The sequence below is a fragment of the Canis aureus genome, chromosome 6 (assembly GCF_053574225.1).
Source record: "Canis aureus isolate CA01 chromosome 6, VMU_Caureus_v.1.0, whole genome shotgun sequence".
Taxonomy (NCBI): domain Eukaryota; kingdom Metazoa; phylum Chordata; class Mammalia; order Carnivora; family Canidae; genus Canis; species Canis aureus.
This window is the reverse complement of record NC_135616.1, coordinates 53,856,061-53,877,866: the sequence shown is the minus strand read 5'-3', so window position 1 is coordinate 53,877,866 and position 21,806 is coordinate 53,856,061. Positions and strand designations below refer to the sequence as shown.

Sequence of the window (21,806 nt, the reverse complement as noted above, 5' to 3'; positions counted from 1 at the left end):
AGGGCCGCGCGGGGAAACCTCACACCGGGGAGGAGGCCCCCGCGCGGCGCGCACAGCCGACGGCGCGGCCCCGGAAGCGCGGCCCCGGAAGCGCGGCCCCGGAAGCGCCGCCCCTTCCGCCCGGACCTGGGCCCGAGGCCCCGCCCCCTCGCCGCGCGCAGGGAACGCTCGGCGCCCGCGTGGACCCCGCAGGCGCGTGGCGAGCGCGTCCCGGCCAATGAGGTGCCAGAGCCACCGCGCGGGGCGGGTCTGCGAGGCCGGCCAATCGCGCGGCCGCGCCCCCGGATGTGGTTGCGGGTCCCGCGTCCCCGCCCTGAGGTGGCGTGAGGGGGCGCGCACGTGGGGCCGCGGCCTGGAGCCGGGAGCAGCGGGGGCCGGGGCTGGGCTCGGCGTCTCGCGTGTGGGCGGGCGCGGAAGCCTCGTCCCTCTGGGTTTGCAGCGGGGGAGAAGTGAGCGTGGGTGTTCGTGGCGGAGCGAGTCCCGCCGCAGCGTCGCCGCCGGCGCGTGTGGGAGCCCGTCCGATGGTCCCTCCGCGGGCGAGTGGGACGGTCGGACGCCGGCAGCATGAACCTCCTGCCCAAAAGCGCCAAGGACTTCGGCTCCGTTGACTACTGGGAGAAGTTCTTCCAGCAGCGAGGGAAGAAGGCTTTCGAGTGGTATGGAAGCTACCTGGAGCTGTGCGGGGTGCTGCACAAGTACATCAAGCCCCGGGAGAAGGTGAGCGCGGCCTGGCGGCCTGGGTGTGCTCGGCCCCGGGCACCGAGCAGGGCGTCCGCGCTGGGCGCGCGGTGGGGCCCGGGCTCTCCGCACCACTCGGCCCACAGGAAGGTAAACGTGCCTGCTTCAGGGCTTTCAGAGAACAGACCTCCTGCCGCCAGCCCCTCCTCGAATCACTGATCCCCCTGGAAGAGGGATCCTTTGGGAGTCCGGGCGGGGATGGCCCCCTGGAGCCGTGGTGGGTGATTCTGTCCCTGTCCACCCCTGTAGGGCAGATAGTGCCGGTGGCTGACGGACACGGGAGCCCGTTCACGGAACTGGTGTGGCGGCTTCAGGTTAGTATCTGCCTAACATGGCAATTATACGATTGTTATTGGATTTAAACTGCAAGTCCAAGTTTAGTAATTCGCATTAAGGAGGGAGTGACTTTTAAGTTTTTCTCTAAAAGGGTTTGGAAATAAACTACTTCTGTGAGGGCCTTCTGCTTCTCAGTGGAGTGGGGCTAGAACTCTTCAGTTTAGTGTTGCCAATGTTAGTTTTTGCCACTTTTCCTCTTGTGAGTCTTTGGTATCCTGTGGTTTATGTTAAATGTTTAGAGACCATGTTGTTAGAGGGCAAAAAAGACTGTATATGTACTGCTTGCCAATTTCTGTGGCAAAAAATAGCCACCACAGGCAGATTTCAAAATATGAGCGTGTCAGCCACATCACCATTTTTGTGTATATTTCCAGTTCTCAAGTGGGATCAAGCTCGTTACAGCACAGTGATGCCTTTATGGTTCGATTTGCACAGACGACAGTGCTAAGCATAGGACCTCATCATCTCTCTCTCTCTTTCTCTCCTTTAGCCCAGAAGAAACGGAAAAAGGACAGGAAAAAGCAGCGGCCTGCTAACACTCCCGAGGACCTCTCAGCTGCCCCAGGGCAGTCCATTGTCAAGAGTTACCTGTGCTGTGAACACCACAAAGCAATGATTGCCGGCCTTGCCCTGCTGAGAAACCCGGAGCTGCTCTTAGGTGAGGGAAGTGCCCCTGCCCTCCACAGGAGGGGCCTGTAAGATTGCTGTGTCAGCTGGCTTGTGCTTCGAGCACAGCGATTAGAGACCAACAAATGCTCATACAGCAAAGCTTGCTTCTTCCCAGCCATCTCCCAAGTTAATTTAATAAACATTCAGTAACTTTTCCCTCAGCTCTAATTGTGATCTTGGAATGGCTGCGTGTGTGGATGTCTAAATTTTTTGTTTATTCATTTATTTAAAATATTAAGGTATAAAATATATTCAACGAGACACAACGTACACAGATTTTAAGTTGTTCAGTTTGATGAGTGTCTGCTTATGAGTCTACCCATGAAACCAGATTAACCTTTAAAATCATGACTCCAAAAATGCCTTTGCATTTTAGAAGAATTTCTGGCTTTTCAGTCATGTGTTATAATTTGAGCACCAGATGCAATTCTTACTTGAATTTCTACTTAAATAAAAAAACCTATATTGTAGGCAGTACAGTCATAGCCTTGTTACTAATAACAGGTTTGGCTCCAACTACAGTGGTAAAAAATACTCCTTTTTCTATCTAAGCTTGTAGCTGTTCACCTGAAGTCCTGAGTGTGTCTTACTGAAACACCCTGTATTTTTGGCCTGTATAGGTGCTGATGTGTGTCCCTAAAGTCTCAGTTCTTAGGTTTAATCCTCAGATATTAATCCTCTATTTAGTGTCTCCTTTGGGTGATTCTTGTTTCTTGACTTCTATCTTCCTGTGGTAGCTGAGGTTTCTCTTTACTTACAGCTAGGATTTGGGCCTTTGTTTTCCTGTGATTTCTGGAACTCACTCATGTATTGCTGTCGCTGGGCTGTGTCTGAGAGGGCAGTTGTGGCCTTTGAATTGAAAGCTGGGGAGAGGGCATTGCATCTCCACTGCTTTGTGATCTTGAGAGAGATGTTGGCTATCATCCCTCCCAGTTAGATTAAGGGGAATCTAATGCTTATGTTAGGGATGGTGGTACGATGTCAGCTAAGTGCTTAGGGATCATTAAAGGTCTGTAATAGTAACACACTGGTTCAGCTTCTGGATCTAGTAAAGAAAGGATTGTGTAACTAGGGGTGAGTTTTCAGATGTCAGATTGGCTTCTACATTTCTGGGATGAGACAGAGAGGCTAGGCCTCTAAACTGTGTGTCCCCTGGGCAGAGCCAGTAATCCAACTTCCTCCTTTCCCCTCCCCAAGGATGGTATAAAACTGTCAGCAAGCAGATTGTCAAATGATACTTTATTCTTTTATTGCAGAGACCCCCCTGGCAATGTTGGTGGTAGGCCTGGGTGGGGGCAGCCTCCCCCTGTTTGTCCACGATCATTTCCCGAAGTCCTGCATTGATGCTGTGGAGATCGACCCCTCCATGTTGGACGTGGCCACTAGTGGTTTGGCTTCTCCCAGAGCGAGCGGATGAAGGTCCATATTGCAGATGGCCTGGACTATATTACCAGCCTGGCGGGACGAGAAGGTACTGCTATTGGAGACTTTGGAGAGGTCCTGAGGGAAGATTAATGCAAGGTTGTCAGGCCTGCAAGGGCCTCTAGAATTCATCTCTAAGACGGCAGCATTAGCATTGTCCCAGTCTTTGACTGTAGATTTGTTTATTCCTTGGTTGATGTATTGATTCAGTGAATACAGGGTGCCGACCATGTGCTCAGCACTGTGCTAGGGGTTGGGCTACAGCAACAAGTGAAACAGTCCGTTTCTGCCCTTGTGGTGCTAACAGATCAGTGGGCCTTCCTCCTGATTCTTTTCTGACTCTGTGTTCTTGTTACTTCCTCATCCTCCCAAGAAACCTAAGGTCTGTAACGGGTGAGGAAGAGAGGAAGAAAAGTTGGGGTGTGTGTTGGAAGTGTTTTTTTCAGTCTTTCAGCTGGAGGTAAAGCCAGAGATGGAGCAAAACAGCGTTCATGTAGATCAGTGGTTGTAAAGCTGAGGAGCATCAGGCAGTGTCTGCAGACATGATTTGGTGCTTGTAACCACAGGGTGAGGGTACTTCTGACAGTGAGTAGAGACCAAAGATCCTGTTAAACACCCTACAGTGCACAGGACAGCCACCCATGACAAAGAATTATCTGGCCCCAAATGTCAGTAGTGCTGAGGTTCAGGAACCCTGAGGTAGATGCTACTCCGTGGGGATGCTGATGGCCGTGCTGCTGCTGGAATTGAGACTCCATTTTGCTCTAATAATTCGTATCCCTGATTTATGACAAAAGACATATTAATGTTCTGCAACAGCTCTGTGATCCTTTTGCCACTTGATATGGAGGCTGAGGATGGTGCTTCCCGGAGCCTGAGCCCCTCAGTGAGAAGTCAGTCAGGTTGGTTCAGTCTTAAGTGGACCTGGCGAGCTCAGGCCACCCACCCCTCCTGGTCTGCCCATTCCATCGCTGATACTCTGGTTCTCACTGGATTAGGGCATCTCCCAGGAAAGGTGTGGCAAAGCAGGATGCCTGGGGTGAGTACCTTGGTGCTGGGGTGGACAGTTGGTGCAGAGATTTTAATTGCAAATTGAATTTAAGGATATCAAAGCTTCAGAGATTACCTCTGAGGCTGAGGCCAGTGTGGGGTCCCAGGCCCAACACAGCTAGTGCATGTGAAACATTGAAAACTGCCCTAGGCTCATGGTAGGCTGTCAGTGCGTGACATGTTGCTGTATTGACAGCCGGTTGATGAGTTTTGAATAGTCTGGCAGTCACCTCTAACAACCACCTTCCAGATCATTGGAGGGCTCCTACAAATGTGGGCAGTGGTTGTTCTTGGACTTTGATAAGCTGACATGTTCTGCTCTCTTAAGAAACCCAAACAAGATCTGTGCTATGCCCTGTTATGGGCATGCATTAGTCTGAAGTCAGTATTTATGAATTCTTGAATAATTGGTATCATAGTCTCAAAGTTTGCTAAAAGTCAGTAACATTGTAGGCTTAAGTCTTGTAAAAACTTTTCATTATAGCAAAGAGCACATCCAATGCATCATCAGTTCTTTCTCATTTAGCAAAATCTTTCTTGAGCCAGCTATTGTTTGAGGACTAGAAAAGATACACTAACTAATTTGAGGACATTTTCTCCCACAGCCATTTGCAGAGTCCGCCCTTAAAGGCTTAGGCAGCTGCTTTGCTGCCTAGCAGTAGTTCTCAACTTTGCCTGATTTGGTAATTACTTGGGAGTTGAAGGAAAATACCAGAGGCTTCCTATCTCCTCTCTGACCTGTTCCTCCCACGCCAGGGTTTTTCACTCAGGTGGTCAGGAATGGAGCCCAGATTCTCAAAGTATTTTGAATATTCCCAGGTGACTAATGTTCTGCCTGGATTGAAAATTACTGATATAAATGGACTGTTAACCAAGTAGTAATCATGCTAGCATGGACCCAATGAATGTGTGTGCCTTTGGAAGGTGCTTTTATTTATTTTTTCAATTAATTTTTTTTAAGATTTCATTTATTTATTCATGAGAGATACACACACACAGAGAAAGAGAAAGGCAGAGACAGGCAGAGGGAGAAGCAGGCTACATTCAGGGAGCCCGACGTGGGAATCGATCCCAGTTCTCCAGCATCAGGCCCTGGGCCGAAGGCGGTGCTAAACCGCTGAGCCACCTGGGCTGCCCCTGGAAGGTGCTTTTAAATGCGGAGGAAAAGATCAGATAAAGGCCCTGTCTTTCATGTGAGGCGCTCACAGCAGAACCCTGATTGACCACGACTTTCCTGGACAGCGTACTTCGTGTCCTTATAGGCAAACGACAGTCTCCATGTCATCCTTCTGACTTAGCCACCTGTGGCCACCACAGGTCACAGGGAATATGGGGAGTAGGAATGTAAATGGTGGTAGACAAAGACTTGTTTGCTTCTCTTTCCCAGCACAGTCCTGCTACAGTGTCATCATGTTTGATGTAGACAGTAAGGACCTAACACTGGGCGTGAGTTGTCCACCACCAGCTTTTGTGGACCAGCCTTTCCTGCAGAAGGTCAAAAGCATCTTGACTCCGGAAGGTAGGATGTACAAAAGGTTAGGGAGGGAGGAGAGGTGAGTCCTTTCAAAATTGTTTTCTTTTAAATGAAAAATGCACACGTCATAAGTGTGTAGCTCGATGAACTTTCCTGAATTGAAAACACCCATTGAACAGCATCAAACACAGAACATTTACAGCACCCCAGAAAGCCTACCTCTTAGCTCCTTCCAGTAACTCATCTTCCTCTTAAGGATAACTTCTATCCAAATTGTCAGTATAGCTTAGTTTTACCCATTTTTGTTTTTTATATAAATATAATCTTACAGAATGTATTCTTTGAGTGCTTTTTTCTTTCATTTGCATGATCTTTGTTTCATCCATAGTGTGTACGTTGTTTCTTTATCGTGTGGTGTAGTATTGGTTGTGTGACCTACCACATTCATTTTTGCATTCTGTAATGGGTATTTGAAGTGTTTCCTATTGGGGCTTTTATAAATAGCCCCTGCCCTGGTGGTGAAGTTCAGACTCCTCCATGTCTGCCCCCAAAAGGAATCTCTACATTTGGAAAGGTTGCTGCTTTCCATGAGCATGAGACACACATTCCTCCCAGCCCCTCAGAGCCTGCACCAATGACCTGGCCTTGATTGCGGTCCCTTCCCCCCCACTCCCCTGACCTTCTGCAGTGTCTCAGGTGCGATAGCCCACCCTGGGACCCTCCGGGCTTGGGGAGTTCTGGTTGGTCTCCAAGTAGTTTCCCTGCTTCCCGTCCTGTAGGAGTCCACCAGCCCCCAACAAACCTTTTTCAGGGCACTATTTTCCATCCCACTGTGGACCTGCTGCCAGTGGGCCCCCGGCTTAACCAGTAATGAGGTCTCCTGGTGTGTCTTATCAATCACGGCCCCAAGTGGCGGTCTGGCTGTCCAGATGCCCTCCAGCTTTCCCTTAAGAGCGATTGTGCACACTGGAGGAGTTGGCATTTGGGATTTATCCACATGCCTTGTAGCCAGAACAGTGTGTTTCCCAGCGGCTTCTCCCAACACTTGCCCTCCTCCTGACCTCTGACTGCCCTAACTTGAACAGCTGGTGTATATGCACAATGGGTCCTCTAGGCCTATGAATTTCTTGCTTATGTACTATCACCTGCTGATCCTTGTGGGTGTAGGGATCCCAGGTTCCAAAAGGCCTTTGAGGCAGCAGCTACATACAGGAGGCAGCCAGTCCCAAGTCAGATTGGCTGCCTGATGGGGTTACAGGCTTCACCACCACTCAGTAGTGCCTCTTGTGTCTTACTGGAAGGTAGCACCACTGCTTAGCTGGGCCTTGGGTCTAGGCTCTAGCCCCAGCCCAGCTGGGCAGGCCGCTTTTCACCAGCTCTGCCTTCTGGGGAAGTCTGAGCATTGATAGAGGATAAAGCTTGGAATGAGGCAGATGCCAAGGGCCCCAGATATCCCCCTTTCCTGAGCCAAACCTGTCTTGTCATTTTTCTCCTCTTAGCTTTTACCCTCTATGGGGCAGTCTGCAGCCTGTTAGCAAGTCTTCAGGGAACATCCCAGGCCCTAAAGTTCTGGATGATCCCTGGTGATTGAATGGACTCAGGGTGTGAAGAGCTTACACCGTGAAAAATATTTCTGAGCCTCCTTTTGTTATTGGGAACTTTTAAGTCCCCATTTAGACCAACTACTTGATTGGTTTCCTGGGCTCTTCCAACAGTCAAGGCTTTTAGGTGTCTCTATTGGAGGTTATTCTTTGTGACTTAGTCATACCTGCCCTTGCTTGGAAGTCCAGATTTTTCTAGCTCTGCCTTCAGTGGGAATTTTCATATTTTGAATGTTTATGCTTGAAATTAAGCAGATTTTCCACACATCTGAAAGCAGGCACCAGTCACTGGCCTCTGCAGGCACTTTCCCTGTACTGGGTGCCTGGTGAGGGCCCAGTGTGTGCTTTGTCATCCCAGGGACTGGGGCTGTAACTTTGCTGGCCTTTGAGCATCTTAGTGAAGAGAACCATGTGCTCAGCCTCCCAAGATAGTAGGATCCCACACCCTAGAAACCATTATGAGGTATCCCCATTTTTTTTTTTTTTTTTTTTTTTAAGGTATCCACTTTAAACTTGAAACATTTGGTTCATGTTTGGACTGACTGCATGATTAGGTTTCCTGCCTCTTTGGTAATCTGTGCTCTTTGATGTGTCCTTTTGGAAGATACCCAGGTCATCTCACCAGACACAGCCCTGACATAGAGTTTAGAGTTTTCCTGCTTTATCTTCAAGGGGAATGTTTACATTTTTTGACATTGTAATGGCCTGGGATAGAGCAAATGCCAGTATCTCCAAATAGCCTTCTTCATTCTTCAACCTTGCTCACCAGACACTTGCCTTGTTTTAGGTCTTTCCCTATCCTGAGTTTGTACTATACTCTGACAGCTGGCCTTGGGCTGTCTGGCTACTCCAGGCCTTTGGAGCTTTGGCCAGATCTCAACCACCTGAATGTCATCAGGGTGAAGCAATCTCTCACCCAAAATATTTTAGCAGTGGATCTTTAAACTGGTAATAGTCCCATTTATATTTACTGTCTGATGGTATCCCAGGATCCTCCAGCAAGCAGGGCTCCTGGATATCTGTTATTGAAGGTTACCCAGGCCATCTTGTCTTGACAAGGAAGTCAGATTTTATTTATTTTTTTCATGAGAGTCACAGAGAGAGGGGCAGAGACACAGGCAGAGGGAGAAGCAGGCTCCACATAGGGAGCCTGATGTGGAACTTGATCCCGTGACTATATTCCTCCAGTTTTACTTTTAGGAGTATGGTACTCATTTGTGTAGGTTAAACTGTGATAGGCAGATGCCATGTGCCCCTGTTAGCCCAACCTGTGTCCTGTCCTTTCACGGCACTTAGTCTGTCCCAGGTTTCTGGCTTCCCTGACTTAAGCAACTTGTGCATGCTAAATACATACCCTGTTTGCTGCCCTATGGCAGCTGGAACTCTCCAGGCCTATAGAGCTAGGGCCCATCTGCAACCACCTGCACTGAAGTGAACCCATCCACTGAAAATTATGTGGAGGCAGTTGCTGAAAAGGGTGGCTCTCAGTCCCTGCATAGACTGTCTGCTAGAGTCCCTGGCTTCTATGGCAGTCAGCGTTCTCAGGTGTCTTCTATTGGAGGATACCCCCCAATAACCCATCAGATTCAGCCCTGACAAGACAGTCCAGATTACTCTAGCTCTGCCTTTCGATGGTGGTATGCACATTTGTATAGGTTAGGTTGAAATTAGGCAGATACCTCATAACCCCAAGAGTCCTTTCCTACAACTTGGTCTTTTGGACCCTTACCCTGTTCTAGGTTCCTGGCTACCTCAACCTTTGGTTCTGACACATGCATAGCATGTATATTAGGCAGCAGTGACCCTTAAGAGATGTGGGTCGAGGGCCCATCCAGAGCCATCTGCATTACTGCAAGGAAGGGAGCCCACACACTGAAAATCTCTGAGGTAGCTGCTGAAATGAGTGTAAAGCAGACTCCCTGTGGAGTTGCTTTTTGAGGGGACCCCAGGCTTCTCTAAGAACTTAGACTCCCGGGTGTCTCTTAATGGAGGATACCCTGTTCTTCCTGTTCATGCCTCTCTGTCATGAGACAGTTGAAAAAACTCCAGCTCTGCCATCAGGGGGGACATCCCACAATGTGTAGATGAGGCTTTGTGATTAGGCTGATATTTGTACCTCAAGGAGCCTGGTCCTGTGACCTGGCCTCTTCAGCACTTGATCCATTCCAGGTTTCTGGCTGCCCTGACCTGCTTGGCCCATGGACATGCTGCCCACACTGTCAGCCTGTCTTGTGGATCTCTGGTCAAGTCCAACTACTACATAGCCTTCTGCATGGAGGAAACCCACCCACACCAAACCCTTCTTCGGGAGCAGCTGCAAATGGGAAACAGGCCCCCATAGACTGGCTGCCTCCTGGGATCCCAGGTGTCTCTTACTGGAGGATATCCTGGCCAGACTGCTTAGGCACTCCATGGCAGGCCATTTGAATAACCTTTAGGTTATTCCTCATTGGGCTTGTAGGACTTTCAGTTAGGCATCAACCTTGTCCTCTAAAAGTTTGCTCCTGTGCTCTGTTTCCAGACCCTCATCCTGTTGCAGATCCCTGGCTTCCCTGAATAGCATTGCATATGGATGTGCCCTATGCACACATTCAGCACGCTTTGGACAGTAGGGCCCTAGAATCAAAGAGAGCTAGGACCAGATCCAACCAGCTGCATAGCCTTCAGGAAGGAAGGAGTCCATCCCCTAGTAATCACACTGAGGCAACAGATTGCTGATAGTCCCCATTTGCACTTGATACCTGATCAGGCTCTGGCTTCTCTAGCAAGCAGGACTCCCAAATGTCTCATACTAGGACATTCCCAAGTGTCACACCTGCCAGACACCAGCCCATACTGACAAAAGGAATGCAGTATGCTTTAATTCTGTCTTTAGGGGCAATATGTGTATTTGTATAGCTTGAGACTTAAAATTAAGCTCATTCTTTGTTCTTTACACATCTACACTTGTGTCAGCCTCTTGCCCCATGTTACAGTCCAGAAAGCTGACAACATATGTAGTCCTCAGCATATGTATACACAGTACACACCCCTATAGCAGGCTGTGGGTGGCTAAGGCTGACCTGGGGAACTAGGGGCCACCTGCATGCTTCCAGTTTGGAGGGACCCCACCCCCAGAAATCACTGAGGCAGCAGCTGCAAATTGGCAATAGTCAGTCCCCATTTGGACTTCCTCTTGATCCAGTCCTGGGCTTCTTTTGCAACCAGGGCTTTCAGGTATCTCTTATTGGAGGATACGTGAGCTACCTGCCCAGCCCACTCTGGCAAGATAGTCCAGTATCCACCTCTGCCTTCATGAGGAATATGTATATTTGTGTAGGCTTGCAGTTATGCCCAAACCTTACTCCATAAGAGCTTGATCCTATGATCTCACCTTTTCAGGCTCTTACTCTGGTCAAGATCCCTGGCATCCTTAAATGCTCTGCACCCACATGTGCAGTACATACCCCTTCAGCAGGCCTTGGGCAGCTAGAATTCTCCACACTGGGGAAGCTAGGTCCAGGCCCCAACCAACTGCCTGGCTACCTAAATGAAGAGAGCCTACATTCTGAAAAATCACTCTGAGTTAGCAGCTGCAAACAGGTAGCATTCAGTCCTCATTAGACTTGCTGCCTGATTGGGCTAGGCTTTTCTAGCTTTCAGGGCTGCCAGGTGTCTCTTCTTAATGGCCCTTTCCTAGCAAGTCAGTTGGGTGACCTTGAGCTCTACTATCAGAGGAAATTCCTCATTGGGTAACTCAGGGCTTGTGATTATGTATATGCTTTGATCTTCAAGACCTTGCTCTAACCATAGCCAGACTTCCCCTGGGGTCTCTTATTGGCGAATGCACCAGACAACAACAGTCTGACACAACCTGACAAGGCAGTCTAATACACTCCAGTTTGGGGGAATGTGGACATTTGGCAGGAAGGGCTAGCTATTAGGCAAAGGCCTGTCTCCAGAGTCTGTTATGTGAACCAGCCTGTCCAGGTCCATGCCCAGTGGCCGCTTCAGAGTAATTTTAGGGGGCTGGGCTCCCCCCACCCTGAGACTGATTCACAGGAGCAGGCTCTTGGGGATACAAGGTTATCTGCCTAATTCTAAAACCTTAACCTATACAAATGTCCATATTCCACTGGAGGAGTCATGATGGTTTTGCCAGATCAAGACTAGATAAATGGCCAGGGTATCCTCCAGTAAGAGACCCCTTGGGAGCCTTGATTGCTGGAGAAGCCTGGGACTTCACCAGGCAGCCAGTCCAAGTGGGAACTTATTGTCAGCACTTTAAAGCTGCCACCTTATAAAGATTTTTGAGCTGTGGGCCTCCTCCACCTTGAGTTGCCATCCAGTCTGAGCTCCCCTGGCAGACAAAGACCTGCTGACAGAGGGAGGACTGTGCATGCACAGATGGCACAGGTCAGGGGAACCAGGGATCTGGGAAAGGACAATGTCAGACAAGGCTGGGTGGCAAGATGGGGCTCTCAGGGGTACCTGGAATCTTCCTAATTCTGTGCCTTAATCTAAGCAAATGTGCTTAATTCCCCTGAAGGCAGAGGTAGAGGAATCTGGACTGCCTGGATCTGATTTAGGCACACTGGCCATTGTATGCTCCAAGAAGAGACGCCTGGGAACCTTGATTGTTTAGAGAAACCCGGGACCCAATCTCACAACCAGTCCACATGGAAACTGTAGCTCATTTCAGCTTCTGCCTCACAGCGATTTTGGGAGTGGGGTGGGTTTCATCCACATTTGAAGGAATGCAGATGTTGAGGATTGCCCCTTGCTCCACAGGCCTTGAGGGCCCCAGATGCCCATAGGTGGCTGACTGAGTTCCTTCTGTGGAGGTACAGAGTTCAGGATAGCCAGGTACCTGGAACAGGACAAGTGTACAGAGAGGTCAAGTAACAGTATAGGCTCCTTAGGGTTCAAGGTGCATGCTGAATTGTGGGCCCTACATTCCCTATGAGGAATATCCCCTAAAGGCAGGCTGGAAGAATCTGGGCTGCTTTGCCAAGGTGGGGAGAGGGCGGCTGGCCAGAGTATACTCTAATTAGAGACACCTAATAGCCCTAATTATTGGTGAAGCCTAGAATCCAATTCAGCAAGTCCAAATGGGGACTGACTGTCACCAATTTAAATCAGTCTCCATTTTGACTTGCTGCTTGATTGAGTCTTGGGTTTCTCCTCTTTTTTTTTTTTTTTTTTAAATTTATGATAGTCACAGAGAGAGAGAGAGAGAGGCAGAGACACAGGCAGAGGGAGAAGCAGGCTCCATGCACCGGGAGCCCGGCGTGGGTTTCAATCCCGGGTCTCCAGGATCGCGCCCTGGGCCAAAGGCAGGCGCCAAACTGCTGCGCCACCCAGGGATCCCTGGGTTTCTCCTCTTGAAGGGTACCTCTGCAAGTCTCCCCAGCCCCTTCGTAGGAAGGCAGTTGAGTACTCTGGACCTTTGCCTTCAGGAGGGAATATTACCATTGAGCAGGTTACCGCTAGAGGTTAGACATATGTATTGACTTCTCCCTCCCCACCTTCATCTGCCTCTGCCCCCACTGCCCTGCTCCCATGACCTGGCTCTTCAGAGCCTTGCCCTCTTCCAGATTCCTATCACCTCTGAACTGCACTTCATGTGCATATGTTGCAAGCACCCCTGTAGCAGGCCTTAGGAAGCTGGATCCCTTATAAGGGTTTTCAAAGATGTTGATAATTCAGAACTCTTGCACACTATTGGTGGGAACATAAAATGTGGCAACCACTATGGAAAACAATAGGGGTTCCTCAAAAAATTAATGATAGAATTACCCTATAATCAAGGTCCCATTTCTGGGTATATAGCCTAAAGAATTGAAAGCAGTACCTCAAAGAGGTATTTGCACACCGATGTTCATAGCAGTACTATTCGCAATAGCTAAGAGGTGGGGCAGGCCAAAAAAACGCTGATGGATGAATGCATAACGAAAATGCAGTCTATACATATAGTAGAATGCTAATCAACCTTTATTTTTTTTTAAATTCTTTAAAAAGAATGAGATCTTGACATACATACGGTACAACAGGGATAATCTTTGACGATATTGTGCTAAGTGAAATGCCAGTCACAAAAAGACAAATACCATATGATTCCACTTGTATGGGGTATCCGAAGTAGTCAAGGTCATAGGAATAGAAAGTGGAGTTGTCATTGCCCAGGTTTTGGGAGAGGGTAAAATGGGAGTTGTTCAGTAGCTAAGGGGTTTCAGTTTTATATGAAAAAGCTCTAGAGATCTGTTGCACAGTAATATGGATATTGCCAACATGAGTGAATTATGCACTTTAAAATGGTTAAGACGGAGGGTACCTGGCTGGCTCAGTGGGTAGAGCATGCGACTCTTGATCCCAGGGTTGTGAGTTTGAGCCCCACACTGGATGCAGAGTTTACTTAAAAAATCTTTTAAAAATAGGGATCCCTGGGTAGCTGAGCTGTTTGGCGCCTGCCTTCTGCTCAGGGAGTGATCCTGGAGTCCTGGGGTCGAGTCCCACATCAGGCTCCCTGCATGGAGCCTGCTTCTCCCTCTGCCTATGTCTCTACCTCACTCTCTCTCTGTGTGTATCTCATGAATAAATAAATCTTTAAAAACTAAAAATAAATAATAAAAAATCAGGAAATTTAAAAATACATATTTTTAAAATGCTAAACTTTCCTGTGCCTAACAGCCTTTATTCTGCTGTTCTTCTGGCCTGGAATACTCTTTCTCTTGCTTTTTTTCATGACTGTTTCCTTTTATACTTCTGATTTTAGCCTAAATATTACCTCCCCAGAGACATCCTAGATTCTGACAACCCCATCTTTTCAGATAGGTTCGCCTTGAATCTCATTCTCAGCCATTTGTTTGTTCTTTTCTGAACAACATATATCTGCCTTTCTTTCCTGCTGTATTTTTTTTAAGACTTTATTCATGAGAGAGGCAGAGACACAGGCAGAGGGAGAAGCAGGCTCCCTGTGTGGGAGCCCAGTGTGGGACTCAATCCCAGGACCCAGTATCACGACCTGAGCTGAAGGCAGATGCTCAACCACTGAGCCCGCCCAGGTGCCCCATCCAGCTGTATTATAAAGTCTGAAGACAGTAACTATGCTTATGTTTAAGGCAAACATCTAGTTTAGTAAGAGATATACAATAAATGTCTAGTATACTTTATTGTGAGTGAACAAATGAGTCTGCGTAAACTGGGAATAATAACATTTGCCTCATAGTGTTGCTATGAGAATCAGGTGCAGTAACATATATGGCAGAGGACCTGGCACATAATAAGAACTCTAGTTTTAGGAACAGACATTTTTATTGTACTGGATAACCTTTCAAGTCCAATCCAACTCCACAATTCTCAGAAATGGTACAAGGGTCCTTTGCAAAGCAGAGCTTATGTGCATGTTAGTAAGCAAAATACCAGTGTTCTAGTTAGTAAGAGCAACCTTACCAACAAGCAGGACCTTCCATGCCTGGGACAGATTGGTACAGAAGTAGTTGTTTATTCTTTGCTCAGAACTTCCAGTACCCTTGGGGCTATCCATGCCTTATAGAAGAGGATGGAATGCTTAAAGCAGGAGTTCCAAATCTGGGGACTATTGAGGACCTGTGGTTAGAATTCAGAGGGTCTGTGAACTTGGATGGGAAAAAAAATTACATCTTTATCTTCACTAAATTCTAGCAGAAATTTAGCATTTCCTTCAAATATAAATGGAGACCCCTCTCCACAAAAAAAAAAAAAAAAAAAAAAACCGTCAGTAGTAGTAGCTGTACCTGTGATTTTATTACCAATTGGAATCACTAAGATTTTTGTATCACATTGCACTTATAGATAACCTTGAAATATTGTTTACACTCCTTACTAATTCAAAATCTTGGTAGATGTTAGGTCTAACATTAGATTTTGTTATTTAATGAGTTAATAAAAGCACATATCTTAGTGGTATCTTGTTTTTAAAATACTTTATAACATTGTAAGTTGCCTTCCTTTGCAGTTCTGTATATTTTATTTTGATGCATTTAGAAATGTTATTCACCTAGACTTCACCAGACTGGCAGAGGTTCTTGGTACACAATGCTCGTCCCTGAACAGGAGTGTTGTGAAGGTTTCTTCATGTTCGTGACAATTTTTACTATACTTTTGATACTGTCTTGAATCTACCTAAAGAATAAACCAGAAAGGCCGGCATGGTCCTTAGAGAAGACCTGACAACATTCTTTTAAAAACAATATTGTTAGAGAAAGATTTATTATAAAAAAAAAAAAAGAAGAAAGATTTATTATTTCACTTCAAGTTTTCATGCTCTGAAGAAAGTTTAAAATATATCTATTGAAGATGCACATGGCATCTTCATGATGATGAAATCATCCCATTCCTTTTAAACAACTGCCCATATATACTTGTGCCCATAGCATGTAAAGCAGAGAGCTATGATTTGTGTTATCACTTCAGCTCAGTGAAGTGTGACTCAACTTTTCATGGATTGTGTCTTAAGCTTTGAAACGATGTGAGCAGTAATGCAGAATCTTCTTTGCTTAAAAAAGAAAAAGATTATAAATGAAAAAATTATTCACAACTCTAATAAAGGAAAATAGGAATAATAAATGTGTATATATCACACATATAAAGGTTTAGATACAGCATATATATACATACATATATGTAAATAAAAAGTAAAAGTAGATTCTTCTTTATTTTTCAACTGAATCTGTAATATATGGCAAAGGGGGAGCTCATTCAAGTATCTCTGATTAAATGTGCCTTCATTGCCAAAAGAAACCAGGATCCTCTTCTCACGCTTGCTCACCCTCGGGTCAGAGCCTATGAAGAGTAATGAGTTCTGATTACCAAAGTGTATCTGAGAGGACCTAGGAAACTCTTTTAGAAAACCCTCTATTTTCTTGCATAATCACTGGCAAATGAGTTTATCCCTTTACAGTACTTTTAAGAGTGGCTTATATATAGTTCCACTTTCAGGTATGATGGAGTAAATGGACACAGACCATTGCTCCCTCTAAAAATAAATAGAAAAGCCAGAAACATCTCTTAAAGCAATCAGAGAACTGTTTAAGTGAAGCAGTAAAACTGGAAGGGCCAAGATTCCAGAGAAGGAACTGCAAAAAGATGAGCTGACCTCTTCCAGCTGCTTTTTCCCTGGAGGCATTCTGGGTACAAGGAAAGATCTTTGAGCAGCTGGCCTTTGCCTAGGCCAAGGACCATTGTTGGGGAACAAGATAATCAGTCAAACCAGTTATACTGCCTTTGGGTCTCCAAGGACTGGAAAGACAAAACTGCAGTCTTAAAGGGCCAGGATCTCAGAAATAAGGGAAATAGTGGGGAGTTGGGGGACTCAGATAGTTTTCTCCTCAAAATGTTACTGAATTCTAAAACTATTTTGGGGTAGGAGGCCGAAATGATAAAACAACTGTTTTTCAGAGGCTTTTGCTTCTCATCTTTATCAGCAGAGATGAGAGTGAATCTTCTTTCAAGAAGGATACTATCACAGATACAATCAGTATTTCTTACACAATAATTTATAGTTAATTTTTAATATGAGTTTTATGACCAAAAACCAAGAGAAAAGTAGACAATAGAAGCCAGCCCATAGGGTAATCCAGGATTAGGTAAAAGACAAGGACTCTGATTAAAATGTTCAAAAAAATAGATGAAACATGGATAATTTCACCAGAGAATTAGAATCTGTTTTTTTATGGAAATTCTGGAACCAAAAATCCAATAACTGAAGTTAAGAGTAGCCTAGGAAATCAGGAAGCAGATGGGGAGATGTGTCTGTGCACATGAATGCTGATGTTGACTCAGGACATGCCTTAGTTGCATCCCTGGAGCCCTATTGTCGGTGCCACAACCTTAAGATCTAGTGTGGACTCAAAGGATTTGTATGCACATTTAAAAAAACCAAGATTTTAAAATGTAAGTTCATACATTTGTCTTCAAGAGTATTCTCTCAGGGGACACCTGGGTGGCTCAGCAGTTGAACATTTGCCCAGGATACCAGGATCAAGTCCCACATCAGGGCTCACCGTGGGGGAGCCTGCTTCTCCCTCTGCCTAGGTCTCTGCCTCTCTCTGGGTCTCTCATGAATAAATGAAGAAAATCTTAAAAAAAAACAAAAAAAAACAAAAAACAAAAAAAACAACTATTCTCTTGGGGCACCTGGCTGACTCCGTTGGAAGAGTATGTTGCTTTTAATCTCAGGGTCATGAGTTTGAGCCCCATGTTAGGTGTAGAGATTACATAAATAAAGCTTTAAAAAAAAAAAAAAAAAAAGGTGTAAGTTCTGTGTTGAAGTAAATAGGTTCTAGAACATAAAGATGAATTCTATTTTTGAGAATAATTTCTCAGGAATTCTCCAGAATAATTCTAAGCACAGGTATGTTTTTAAGTTTACTATCACGACATTTTAGAAAATAATTGGAAAACTTGTTATTCTGTCTATAAAGGATGGCAGGGGTGGTTCAGTGATTGCCAAAAAAATTTCTTAAAATCATTCCATAGAGATGGTTATCATTGGGTTTGATGCCAGACAGATATCCTATAATCTCATGCTGTGTTTCAGACCTGGGCCTGCTTAATTAACCTTAAAGATACAATCTAAGCTGATATGAATTTAGAGTCACAGAGAAGATGCTGTGAATTTTTTTTGGTTAATTCTTTTTTTTTTTTCCCTTCTGTGGGGAGACTTGGATGCTTAGTAAACTCAAAACAACATAACCAAGGCCAGAAGGAAAACTGATATATTATTAATGTTAAAAATAGACAAGCAGTCTACCACAGCATAGAGAAGATCGGATAAAGTAAGATACAAGGATAAAGTGTCTCCAAGAAATGCATTATGAAATTCAAATGCAACCTCAGATATAGTGCTGAGCTGAAATGACTGTGGAATCCCAAAATAAATATTTATTTAAATATTTAAAGGCAATGGTACTGACTGAGGTCTAAAATAATCAAGCTATTTCCTTTAATTTCATTTTATTTTTATAGGTCACAAATTTCCACTGCTCATATTCTTTTTACCCCTCCTGTTATCTTGAAATGCCAAAAGAAAATCAATGCCAAATAGGCCAAACTCTTGCAAGTCAATCTGTAATAATAATGAAGCTGTTCAGAGAAAAGCAAATCTATAAAAATGGAAGAATTCTATATTGTTTATAAGGTGACCAAAAGAATGTGTAAATACTATTTTACTAAGAGCTTGTGATAATCTTAGAGACAATAAGGAGGGAGAGATTAGTCCTCCTCTTTTGCTGCCTGGGAAATGAAACCAGTATTGAAAGTAAGTAAGTTGAAGGTCATTAGGCAAGCAGAGTGCTTCCAGGATTCCCATGCCCTGGAAAGGCTAAAACCTTTTCTCTTACTATCACTTCTCTTATTTTCTTTCTTTTGTCTTTTCTGCTCATTCAAAAGCAAGCTTTAACAAGCATGATCTAGTCAATACATTTATTGTGTGCAAGGTATGATGGAGGATATAAAGGAATCTAAGACCACATCCTTGATTTAAAGGAGCAGTCAAAATCATGATTCTAGCCTGGATCTTCTCAGCTGCTGAGCCATCTTTTTGTTCAGTGTGTTGCCACGTTCCAAACCTTCCTCATTTTCTTTATACTCCCAACTCTAGCACTGCTCCCTTGACCCTTCACCTAAGTAAGACCTTGCTTAATGGGCCCTTGGGTGGCTCAATTGGTTAAATGTTTGCCTTCGGCTCAGGTCAGGATCCTGGGGTCCTGGCATTGAGCCCCACATTGGGCTGCCTGCTCATTGGGGACTCTGCTTCTCCCCCTGCTCATGCTCTCTCAAAAAGATAAAATCCTAAAACAAAACAAACAAACAAAAAAAACACACAAAACCTTGCTTGGATTTTACTGACCATTTTGAGGTTATCTTGTGAATTTCCCTAATTTCTCTCTTTTCCACTTTAAAATCGCTCTATATCATCAGTCACTTCCTTTTGTCTTGCCTCCAAAAAAAGGATTCTGTCCATCCTGCACAGAACTCATCTCTGGTGCCCTCCCAACCCTGATCCTCATACTTCTGCAGGGATATCACCCATCCTTGTTTCTTTTTTGATTTGCATTTCAGTGTCTCATCCTGGCTCCTTACTTCCCATTCCTAAGTGTACTTGATTATTTCTGATAGTACCTTGATCTTACTTGTGCTCAAACTGCAACTTAATGTGTCATTTCCTTTTACAATTAAATTCCTTTATTTTTTATTATTTTATTTATTTGCTCATGAGAGGCACAGACACAGACAGAGGGAGAAGTAGGCTCTATGCAGAGATTTTTATTTTTTTTTATTTTTATTTATTTGTAAAGTGGAATCTATAATCTGCAATTCCACTAAAAAATAACTCTTACAGTATGGATCCCACGTCCATAATGTTACTGAAATACTACTTGAAGATCAATAATGGTCTGTGAGGCAACAGATCTAATGGCTTTTTCTAGCCTTCATTCCCACCTTCCTCCACCCCCACCAATTTCTCTGTAGTTTTTTTTTTTTTAATTACTATTTTTAAAGAGTTAAAAGTTTTTTTTAAGTTATTTTTTAGTAATCTCTATACTCAACATTTGGCTCCAACTCATGACCCCAAGATTAAGAGTCAAATGCTCTTCTGATGGAGCCAGCCACATACCTCTGAAGTTTTTGATGTTAATAACCATTCCTCTTTCTTTAATACTGCTGTCTTCATTGTTATGTCTACTGCTCTGTCCGCTTTAAAAAAAAAATCTTTTTTTTTTTTTTTTAAGTAAACTATCCCAATGTGGGTCTTGAACTTACCACTTCAAGATCCAGAGTCACTTGTTCTGACAGAGTCAGCCAAATGCCCCACTCTGACCACTTCTTATTGGCTGTTTTCCTCATCCTGTAAACCCCACTCTCTTAAGTGCCCTTTTCCTTACATACGCTTTTCCTTGGATTCTTCTTCATAGAGATGTAGTTGAAGCTGAGGATTCCCATGCCCTGGGAATGCTGAAAGAAACTGCCTAATTTCTATTATAAGGGCAAATCATGCAGCCCATTTTGATAAAATATTGATTTTACCTTAAACTTGCAGCCCTGCAGTATTTACTAATGTGCTCAGCTTAACTATTTAGCCTTCAACAGGTTACACAATTCATCTCAGAACTTTGGTTTCAAAAAAAAAATAAAAATAAAATAAAAAAAAGAACTTTGGTTTCCACATAGTAAAATGAGGAAAATGACACTTGTTACCAGAGTGTTGTTTTGCAGAAATAACATGCTAATCATTAAGCATAGTGCTTTTAAAAGTAGGCATTTAGGGGCACCTTGTGGTGGCTTAGTTGGTTAAGCATCTGATCCTTTGTTTTGCTCAGGTTGTGATCTTAGGGTTGTGGGATGAGCCCTGTGTCAGGCTCCACACTTAGTGGGGAGTTGCTTGAGATTCTCCCTCTCCCTTCCCCCCCCCCCCCATTCATATGTGCTTTCTATGTCTCAAATAAAGAAAATCTTTAAATAAATAAAAGTAGGGGCATCTGGGTTGCTCAGTGGTTAAGCATCTGCCTTGGGCTCAGGTGGTGAACCTGGAGACCCGGGATCAAGTCCGTCATCAGGCTTCCTGCATGGAGCCTGCTTCTTCCTCTGCCTGTGTCTCTGCCTCTCTCTCTCTCTCTCATGAATAAATAAATAAAATCTTAAAATATATATATATAAAATAAATAAAAGTAGGCATTTAATAAATGATAGCCATTTTTTTTAAAAGATTTTTTTATTTATTTATTAGAGACACAGAGAGAGAGAGAGAGAGAGAGAGGCAGAGATACAGGCAGAGGGAGAAAGAAGCAGGCTCCATGCAGGGAGCCTGACGTAGGACTTGATCCTGGGTCTCCAGGATCATGCCCTGGGCTGAAGGCGGCGCTAAACCGCTGAGCCACCAGGGCTGCCCAATGATAGCCATTTTTAACTTTCAGAGAAGTTGTAAATGAATTTATAACACAATTAGAGCATATTCCTGCATAGGCTTCTCTGTTGTTGCCATCTTTGAAGGAGGCAATTTCTCAAAGATAAAATTCTTACAGGTCATATCAATAAATAAGAGGAGAGGAAAAAAGCATCTCTGTGTGTCTGTCTTAAAATGTCACATCTAAAATTCCATGAGGGAAGCACAGAGGACATTCCCATTTTATTGCATATTTTTTTTTAAACATTTCTTTTTTTTTTTTAATTTTTATTTATTTATGATAGTCACACACAGAGAGAGAGAGAGGCAGAAACACAGGCAGAGGGAGAAGCAGGCTCCATGCATCGGGAGCCCGACGTGGGATTCGATCCTGGGTCTCCAGGATCGCGCCCTGGGCCAAAGGCAGGCGCTAAACCACTGCGCTACCCAGGGATCCCTTATTGCATATTTTTAACAAAAAATAAAACTACAATAGAATCTGCCTTAAATAACCAGACTCCAGGGGCACCTGGGTGGCTCACTGCTTGAACATCTGCGTTCAGCTCAGGTTGTGATCCTGGGGTCCTGGGATGAGTCCCACATCAAGTGGATG

At 44.8% G+C, this 21,806-nt stretch overlaps 1 protein-coding gene across 2 annotated transcripts in view; it reads left to right on the top strand.

Moving 5' to 3' along the window:
• Positions 1-351: 351 nt before the first annotated feature.
• The window catches only part of VAMP4 (vesicle associated membrane protein 4), a 57,582-nt gene continuing 36,127 nt past the window's right edge, over positions 352-21,806 (top strand). Inside the window, exons 1-4 of one of the 2 annotated variants that reach the window (XM_077901660.1) lie at positions 352-717; positions 1,565-1,732; positions 3,000-3,214; positions 5,603-5,734. The gene's annotated coding sequence lies outside the window, so the exon portion shown is untranslated. The remainder of the gene's footprint in view (positions 718-1,564; positions 1,733-2,999; positions 3,215-5,602; positions 5,735-21,806) is intronic. The other variant, XM_077901661.1, reaches the window with a different exon arrangement.